Source organism: Agelaius phoeniceus, assembly GCF_051311805.1.
Source record: "Agelaius phoeniceus isolate bAgePho1 chromosome W unlocalized genomic scaffold, bAgePho1.hap1 SUPER_W_unloc_2, whole genome shotgun sequence".
Lineage (NCBI taxonomy): Eukaryota > Metazoa > Chordata > Aves > Passeriformes > Icteridae > Agelaius > Agelaius phoeniceus.
Genome location: NW_027509867.1, coordinates 9751127 through 9761294, shown reverse-complemented (window position 1 = coordinate 9761294; position 10168 = coordinate 9751127).

Sequence of the window (10168 nt, the reverse complement as noted above, 5' to 3'; positions counted from 1 at the left end):
GAGCTGGAGTAACGTGGGAGAATGGCCATGCCCAGCGTGGGACAAGAGCTTGAGTCCTGGTGCGCTGGGGCCAGCACCTGTGGCGGCTCACCCTTGCCCTTCACGCCCAGGCCCTGCCACCTCAGGAGAGCACGGCCAGGCACAGCTCCTCGACAGGTCTCATGGGCCCCAGGTCTCGAGCAGCCTCTGCAGCCCCACCAGACATCAACAGCCCCCGGCCAGCTGGAAAGGACTCAGCGCCCAGTGCTCGACCTGGGACATCTTGTCCAAAGCAAGAAACGCCTGTGACAATTGTCATAAGAAACTTGACTTTTTACTTGTATATAGTAATTAAGTTAGTTGTATATAGTTATTTGTCGTGAACGGCGGGAGAAATGCGACACACCATATGCGATGAATAGCAAATCCCGAAGTTTATTGAAAGCTCACCCATATTTATATTGGTGTTAATGAAGCTTATACATATTGCAAAAGCTGAGCTCCCTATTGGTTAAAGCACACTTAGATCAACCACACCTACTTCTATGCTCTAATGATTATTTTGCTTCTATGTTTGCATTCTTCTAACTTTTCTACCTAAGATAACTACATTTTCTGGTAAGCGATTTTCTCCCCCGTCTTCCCGTTTCAGAGAAGGTCACTGTGACCTTTGTCAGTGATTGGACACTGGTTGCTCAGTTCCCAGCTTGTTTCCCCTATCCTTATCCATCGGTATCACATCGAAATGTCCTTTCTCAGCTAACCAATTATCCAAAAAGCTCTCTACATTTCCCCCGTTTTTCTGTTAAACAAGCATGGTTTGATTAAATGCGGTAATTATCATCTTTCGCACCATATTCTGTAAGCATATACAAAAACAAGGCAAAACTAATATTAACAGCAAAGCAATTGCCACTACAATGCTAACCTTAACAATAGAGCGTAACCATGATCCTAAGTTTAAAGATTTGAGCCATCCATCAATACCAAGGCCTGATTCCACCTGTAAGTTCCCAGTTAACCTTCGTAACTCAGAGAGCTGTGAGTGTACAGATCGTGCATGATCAGAGAGATTCATGCAACACATGCCCTCAAATTCATCACAACCATGGCCTTGTGCAAGTAAGAGAAAATCAATTGCAGCTCTATTTTGAAGCGTTGCATGGCAAATAGAATCTACATCAAGCAAAAGACTGGAAATTGCTAAAGAAGTTGCATTTGTTTGTTTAGCAAGCTAACACCCTAACTTATTTAAAATAGCATGAGCACCTGCGGCTGATACCCCTGGAGTTAAGAAAGATGCCGCGATTATGGCCGCTGGGGACCAAAACTTTACATCGTCCCGGCAGTCTGCAGTAAATGCATGAGCCATTCGTCTGCCTCTACGATGGCGGCGGCTCATGTTTAGTATCATGGACATGTTGGGTGTAAGTAGAGACAGCCGTCCAAGTGTACATGGTCCCCCGTGCAGCATTGATGGGATACCGGCCCAGGCACGGTCTCCACATATCAGGAAATATCCTGCTGGCAATTGAATAGGGTCATTTGATGAGACTGACACTCTCTTTGTTGTATAATTGCACCAGGCCGATGCATTTCGGTAGACAGTCATGCTGGAAGTTACAACATTAGAGTGGTTCTTGACTGACAGCAGGCTTCTATGGTTAAAATGAATGCATGCATCTGCCATCACTGACCCTAACAACTCTAACTCTTGGGGCTCTTGTGGTGCTATAGGAAAGTGGGAAATCCACTGATCCCAATTGTCTACATTCATCCTAGCATTGCTGACCTTACAAGTTGGCACATGTAAAGGGCACGGCCAGGGATCTGCTGGTAATCCAACCAAACAAGTTGTGAATGGATTGCCAGGAGAAGACAATGACAGGCAAATAGTCTCTTGTTTGGTTAAGTTTGCCAGGGTGACCCATATGTTAGTTTTGGGCTGTGGTGGGGCCCATGCCTGATGGTCTACACTGTCCCCAAAAGAAGCAAAAATTAATAAAGCAACAACATAAAGTTTCCATCCCATCTTGATTTTCTCAGGCACCCTTTTGGGCCACTTGGCCATCATGCCTGTCACAAACTCTTAAGAATGTCTCTTTCTCCTCAGCTTCAGCTTCTTTAAGTTCTTCAGACAATCCTCTCACACTTGGTTGGGACCCTGACCTCCCAAAATAGGACCTATCACGTTCGACTGTGCCAGAGGAATATTTCTACCACACAAGTGGAAAAAATATACTGTAGCCAAAATACCACTTTTGAAATGAACAAATAGTTTAGATGCCTGATCTGTGTGAAGCCTTTGTTTCAGTGAAGTCTGATGTATCAACAAAGTCCTTCAGCATCTTGGTTAGACACAGGAAACAGAGAAAAATGACTCAGAACTAACTCACCTATAAAATATTAAGAAATACAAATCAGATGACGTGTTTTAAATCAGATGTTTGAGACAAATAAGCAGTGTAGAATAACTCATGTGCTTGTGAATCTCCTTATGCAAAGCCAGTGAAGAACTTAACACATGAGAGACAAGCTACAGCTCACACTGGTCATTTTCAGAGGGAAAAAAAATATAAGAAGTGATGGAGAAGTTACAAGTTGAGTCAGGTGCTTAGAGTATTGTGGGTTTGCTTTAAATTGAACAGGTATAAGAAATATGTTTCTGAGTGCAAAGGGACGTTAATGCTGTGGTATGATTTTTAAACCCATATTCTCTTTCAGATTAAAATGTAAATTAAATGAGAAAATATTTTAAATGACATATTGTGTTCTCACTTGGACAAAAAAAAAAGGATAGCAACTAAGTACAAAATACTCTTTGTTCGATGTTACAGGAAAAGCTAAGCAACAGTTTTCCTGTAGACTGAAATAATTATTCAAACAATAGAATGAATGTTTTCTAGGCCTCAAACATCAGTGTTTGTGTTTTATGTTTTAAAAGTCAATTGATGCTTAAACAGTAGGGATGAATATATTCTTTGTGGTAATTATTTATCAGAATTGTCCACAATAATAATAATAATAATAATAATAATAATAATAATAATAATAATAATAATAATAATAATAATAATAATAATAGTATTAATATTATGGTTGGAAGTCCATTATATATTTTAGTATCTGTTTTGAGTGGGAGTTTTGTTGTTTTTGTTGTTTGGAGGGAGGTTTTTTTTTTGTGCAAACTAACATTCAGGTCAAATTATAATTCTAAATGTTACATGACATCCAGTCCAGTTTTCTAAACATATAAATATGTACAATGAGTAACAGTTGTTTGGATTTTCTTCCTGCACCTGTGTAAGCAGTTATAGCATCCGATAAGGGCTTTAGTGATCTTTTTGGGCATTGAATCTAACTCCACTGTCCTATCACGACCCTTTTTGAGCAAATCAGCTACAATGTCAATTTTCTGAAGAAGGGTTTTATGTTGTTGAAGTGGAGGAGATATCCATTCCAAGGCCCATATCTCCCCCGTTTTTCTGTTATGCTGAGTAAGTGCACCCAGTAAAAATTTTGGTCCACACCAAACCGTCAGCTGTATAGGAAGATCGAGATCACGTCTCCGAACACTGCCTTGTGTAACACAGTCCAATATCAGCTGCAGTGTCTTAACCTGTTCAGGGGTTATACGAACAGGCTGTGCCGGATCAGTTCCCTTTAACAAAGATCAAAGTTCATCTAACAGTTCATTGTTCGATTCACATAGGTGGAAAAAGAGTATACAGCATAATAGAACTCTCCCCTATATAGCCAGCGTCAATTATTCCAGACAAAACAAATAATCCCATCACTGTAGCCGAGGAACGTCCTAAAAGCAAAGTTCCCATAGGTAATTCATCAATAATGAGTTGTCCCTTTAGTCCAGTTGGAACCTTTTCCGGGTGAGCAGTTATCAGGGTTACTGTCCGCTGCTGCTGCCAGGTCCACCCCGAGGCTCCCGGTGGTGGCGGGCTGGAGGCAGGTTGAGCTGAAGTGGTGACAGCTTTTACTGGTGTCCGGGCGCAGGGAGCTGGTGGCCGGGAAGCAGAACTGTGCCGGGCAGCCGTGGGGCGGGCGGACCTCCCGGAGCCCGCTGCTCCACGGGGAGTGGGAGGCCCGTCCTGCCGCCCCCCCCTGCGGCTCGGGGGTCGGGGCGGCTGCGGAGTGGAGCGGGAGGCGGCGGAGCTGCAGCTGCTAAGCCGCTTAGGGCTGGGGCTGGTGTGAGCCTCCCCGGCAGGGCGGCTGCGGGCTGTGCGCTGCGGCGGGAGGAGGCGGAGGTGGTGTAGGGTTTAACACCGGGGCAGGCGGTGCGGACGGCATGGCTGGAGTACGCACGCGGGGGGGGGGGGGGGGGGGGCTGCTGCCCGAGCAGGAGCTGAAAGCTGCAGGGAGCTGCTGTTTAAAGCAGGAGCTAGTGTCGGCGGGGACCCAAACCAGTCTCCGTAACTCCTGTTTCTTTCATGGGCTGCACTAGCCTGCTGGGCAGCTCTCTCCTCTGCCTGGTATTTCAACAATTCATCATGCATGACTCGCCATAACTTTCCCAACTTTCTCGCGGTCTTATCATCATCTATGACTGCCTGCCACAACTAATCCCCAAATATACGCCACTCTGATAACCTATGCACTGTGTGAGGAATTTGAAACGGTCTTTGTGCATACTCATGAGCTAACAACCCATGAAGCTCTTTCTGCAAATCTATACCCTTAACCTTACGCTTTTATAAAAAGCCAGTAAATAAATCATATGCTGCTCGCCTTTCTTTATCCGTGTTAAAGATAACAGCGCGCTTCTTGCAGCCCTTTCAGACTCCGGCAGCACGTCTCGGCCGGGCTCTCCTTTGAGGTCACCCGGGGCACTGCACTTTCCCTTTTTCAGCGGTGCTTTTGCTGTCCTCAGCTGCGATAGGACCTGAACTCTGTACACCGCTCGACCGTGGCTACCGTTGAATCATGTCCGGGGCTCACCATTTGTTGTGAATGGCAGAGGAATTGCAGCACACAATATGCGTGGATGGCAAATCCCCAAGGTTTATTGAAAGCTCACACATATTTATATTGGTGTTAATGAAGCTTATACATATTGCAAAAGCTGAGCTCATTATTGGTTAAAACACACTTAGATCAACCACACCTACTTCTATGCTCTAATGATTATTTTGTTTCTATGTTTGCATTCTTCTAGCTTCTCTACCTAAGATATCTACATTTTCTGGCAAGCGATTTTCTCCCCCATCTTCCCGTTTCAGCGAAGGTCACTATGACCTTTGTCAGTGATTGGACACTGGTTGCTCAATTCTCAGCTTGTTTCCCCTATCCTTATCCATCGGTATCACATCAAAATGTCCTTTCTCAGCTAACCAATTATCCAAAAAGCTCTCTACACCCCTCGATTTCTAAATTCCTCCTAAGAGCAGAGACTGGGAACGGCTATTCCAGTCCCAGGTCCGGAATTTGTCAAAGGTTTATGTGTAAAAGATTGGACAGGTGGAATTGAACTTTAACCCAATTTTCCCACAGGACTAATGATCGATAAATTTATATGAATACAGCTCTGATTGATTCTGATCATGATCAGACAGAAAGATCTTAACCAGAGTCATTTACTCTACAGTACAGAAGCTATAACAATTATTAGAATATAGTACTGTAGGCAGCAATTTTGAAGTCAACAGGGCCTTGCTGGAGTTGTTGGAGGCCATTGCAGGCACAGCCTCCTGCTCCAGCAGGAACTGCCTTTCCTGTGCCATCAGCAGGGCAGGTCCCACTGCAGGAAAAGCCCCAGGCCAGCCCCAGCACAGGGAAGGCCTCGGGCACAAAGGCAGAGTGCCGTGCTGGGAGCTGTACCAGGGAGAGCCTGAGGCACCAAAGGCACCTTGGCAGCAGCAGCTGCTTGCAGCCCATGGCCAGAAGCCTCCCTTGGCAGCCCGGCCTGGTGGCCACCACTGCAGAGCTGCTGCCTCAGGGCTCCTTCCTGGCTGGCCTCTGAAAAGCCACTGCTGCTCCAGGAGCCTGACTGGGAAGCCATTGGCCCCAGCACCTTGGGGACAAGATATCAATGACAAAACTCTTCATGCCAGCAGAGCCAAGGCAGGGGCAGAGGAAAGGGGAGAGCCAGGCCCAGGGGACAGGACTGCCATGGTGATGGCTGTGAGGGCACTGCCCCTGCAGCAGCCTGGCTGCCCTCAGCAGACATTCTGGCCAGAAGCGTTGTGAGGGCACCCAGCACATCAGAGAACCCACACTGCAGGAATTCTGTCACTGGGGATGAGAGGGTTTCACTAGGTCAGGCTGCACAAAGTTCCCGCTCTTGGACAATTCCTGGGATGGGGCATCCACTTCTCTGGAAATTCAGTTGCAGTTTTGTGCCACTCTCATCCTTGAAAAATATTTTCTCTTCAAACAAATGTTAATTTGCCCTCATTCACTTTAAAGATATTGACCCCCTTATCACTGCAAGATTTGGGAGAAAATAACTTTGATCTCTATTTTTCCATTTTCACAGACCTTGGAGAGGACGCAGAAATCTCGCAATATGAGGTTTGGAGGCCTCATCACAAAATCAGCAGGGAGAGTCTGCAGGCTCTGGGCTCTGGTGTGGAGACTGAGGACAGAACAGGAATAGCCTGGGAGGGTTTGGAGGGTGGTTTCAGAGGGGCTGGAGCTTTTCTTCCTAGTGGGAATGTGCCTGAAGAAGGCATAATAGCACCAAGGGCAGCTGGGGAGGCCCAGAGTGGACACCAGGAGAAAGGAATTTCCCTGCCAGGGCAGGGCTGTGGTGCAACACATCCCCCAGCAGGAGCCTGGAGCAGCCCAAGGCTTTGTGTGGGCAGGCAGGGGCAGGCAGGAGGCAGAGCTGTCAGCAAAGGAAGGGCCCAGTCAGGTGGGGCAGCCGGGGGATGCCCACAGCCTGCAGGGACAGAGGCGCAGGTTTGCTCAGCACCAGAGACACCTTTGCCTTGCTTGTCCCCACCTGTCATCACTGCCACCAGTGTTCTGCTCTACCTGGAACCTGGGGACACTTTCTCAGTCCTGTCCCTCAGAAGGTTCTATTTAAAGTTTAGAGTATGAGAAACTTGAGTGTTTCACCCTCTTTTTGAGTGCCTGAGAAGTTCTTTGAGCACACTCTGAGGGACTGAGTCTGATGTACAAAGAGCACCAAAGCCCCAGAGGGTCATTACAGTCCTTGTGCTGTGTTTGTGCTGCTGAGCTGGGCTGGGCTCCTGGCCCAGAGGCAGCTCCTGGCAAGGGCAGCAGAGCTGCAGAGAGACAGCTCTGGCCAGGAGCAGCTCCTGTGCACAGCCCAGCAGGGCTGGGGCACTGCCAGGGCCCCTCAAGGACACCAGCAGGGCACAGACAGAGCTCCCAGGGGCTCAGCACTTTCAGGGACTGTGGCATGTCCCAGAGGGGGCTGTGTCACAGCAGCTCCTCTGTGGCTGTGTCATGGAGGCACAGAGCAGCTGTGATGTCAGCAAGGGGCTGTGTGACAGCCCAGAGTGGGCTGTGTGAGGTCACAGATTGGGCTATGACATCACAGAGTTTGTTTTGTGAGGTCACTGGGCAGCTATGTCATCATAGAGGGGATTCTGTGACATCACAGAGCAGTCTGTGACATCATGGCATGGCTGTATGACATCATAGAGCTGGCTGTGAGGTCAAAGTGTGTGCTGTGACATTACAGAGTGGCAGTATGACATCACAGAGAGGGCTTTGTGACATCACTGAGGGGGTTGTGACATCACACAGCTCTATGTGACATCATAGAGTAGGGTGTGACGCCATAGAGCAGATTCTGCTATCATAGAGGATGGAACTTTGACATCAGGGAGTGAGTTGTGACATCACTGGCTGGCTGTAAATTCATAGAGCAGTCTGTGACATCACAGAACAGACAGTGACATCACATGATGACTTTTAATATCAAAGTGTCTTCTGTGACATCACAGAGCAGATGTATCACATCACAGGGTGACATCAAAGGGGGGGGCTGTGTGACATGCCGGAGGACTGTGTGAGATCACTGGATGTCGTATGACATCACAGGGGTTGAGACATCATAGGAAGATTGTGTGTTGTCACGGGGGGTGTTTTAAATCACAGGGGGGGCAGTGTGACATCACAGGGGGCTCTGTGACATCACAGCAGCTGTGTGACATCACAGGGGCTGTGTGACATCACAGGGGCTGTGTGAGGTCACTGGGGAGGTCACTCTGCCCCGGCCCCCCTCACAGTTCCCCCCAGAGCAGTCCAACCCTGCTCGTGCACAGCAGGGTCCCCTGTCCCCCCGGGTCCCCCCGCCCCCGGCCCCGCAGCCTCCCCCAGAGGATGTTCCACGAGATCGACCCCAGAGCCTGACACGGGGACGGGGGGCCGGGGCCCTGGGGGTGGCACAGGGGGACAGGGACCCCCCGGCAGCGTCCCTGTGTCCCCCAGGGCCAGAGCCTGGCCAGGGCTCCTTCACCCTGGTACCAACGAGGCGATGAGAGCGCTGAAAAAATCCCCAGCAAGGCAGCAGCAAAAACCAGATTAATTATAAAGCGACAGCAGCACAAAGTTCCTTGGCAAGAGTCACTCTGCTCCTGACTGGACACTTCAGGCACACCAAGGAAATAAAGCAACAACAAAACCAAACAAAATCCAGGCAATCAAACCAGAAATGAACTGAGAACTGTCCCTGTGTGTGTGTGTGTGTGACTCAAGGACAGTGAGGGCAAGGATAAAAGGAATATGGCCCAAAAGCTGAACAGAGTTCAAACTTAACAGGACTTAAGTTACACCTTAACCTTAACTGATACCATCAATTTCACAATTTAGCAAAAGAACAGCACTTAACACTATTTAACCTAACTTAAAACATATGACTTAGCAATTTAACATAAGAATAACATTTACTATTCAACTTAGCTAATAAATTAAATTGAACTTAATACCTTAGGAAAAGAACAACTCTTAGCAGCATTTAACTTCACTTAGACCTTGTGATTTAACCTTACCTCAAGGCCTGACTGACTCAGCTATCCAGGGCACTCAAACCCCTCAGAGAGCAGCATTTCTGCCACATTTCCCCAGCACAGGCACTCCTGTGTGCACGCAGACACAAAGAGTCAGTGCAAGGCACCTGTGAGAAATTCCCCTGAGGGCAGGAAATGCTCCCTGTGGATCCTTTGGCATCTCCCCAGTGGGTGAAGGGTTGAGCCTGGAGGAGTGGGGGATCGGCCCAGGCTCTGTTGTTGTTGGGGATCCCCGAGTGCAGCAAACGGGAGAGTTCCCGGCTGGGAGAGGCCCCACTCAGAGGGAGTCGCTGGCCCAGGAGAGCTCCAAGGGCTCCTTTTGGAGCACTGTTTGCAGGGCCCCAAGAGAGGAGCTTCAGTCCCAGCAATGGTTCATCCTGGCCACACTTGGCACCAACAGCTTTCTTTGGCAGGGTGAGAACAGGGATGTTGTGCCACTGAGGGAACAAAAGCAGTTCCCAGGGCTGCTCCTCCAGAAAGCAGGAGCTGGTTGGGCAGCAGCAGGGCCTGGAGCAGACAGTGTTTGTGATGAGCTGCAGAGGAGCTGAGCCCAGGGGCTGTTGGCCAAGGCCGAGCCCCAAGGAGCATTTCTCAGCTGGCAGGGCGGCCTGAGAAGGGCAGGGGGGAATGCAGCAGCACAGGGCCCATGGAACCAAGGGAGCATTGTGACACTGTGGGGCCCTGTGAGACCAAGGGACCATTGTGTCACTGTGGGGCCCTGTGAGACCAAGGGACCATTGTGTCACTGTGGGGCCCTGTGAGACCAAGGGACCATGGTGACGCTGTGGGGCGTCATGGAATCAAAGAGACCACAGTGACATTGCTGGGCCTCATGGAACCATGGAGAGATCATTAAGACACTTCACTGCCTCCTGGAACCAAGGAGACCATTGTTATACTGTGGGGCACTATTGAATCATGGAGACCATTGTGACACTATGAGGCCTAAGGGAATAAGCAAAGCACTGTGACACTGTGAGGCCTCATGGAACCAGTGAGCCCATTGTGACCCATGGAGCCCCCAAAGAACCAAGGGGACCATTGTGATCTGTGGGTCCTGGTGAAACCAAGAGGCCTTTGGGACATTGCAGGGCTGCATGGAACCAAAGCTTCAGGGTGACACAGAGGGGCCTCCTGACATCAATGGTCCATTGTGACACTGTAGAGCCAAAGGAGACCATTGTGACACTGCA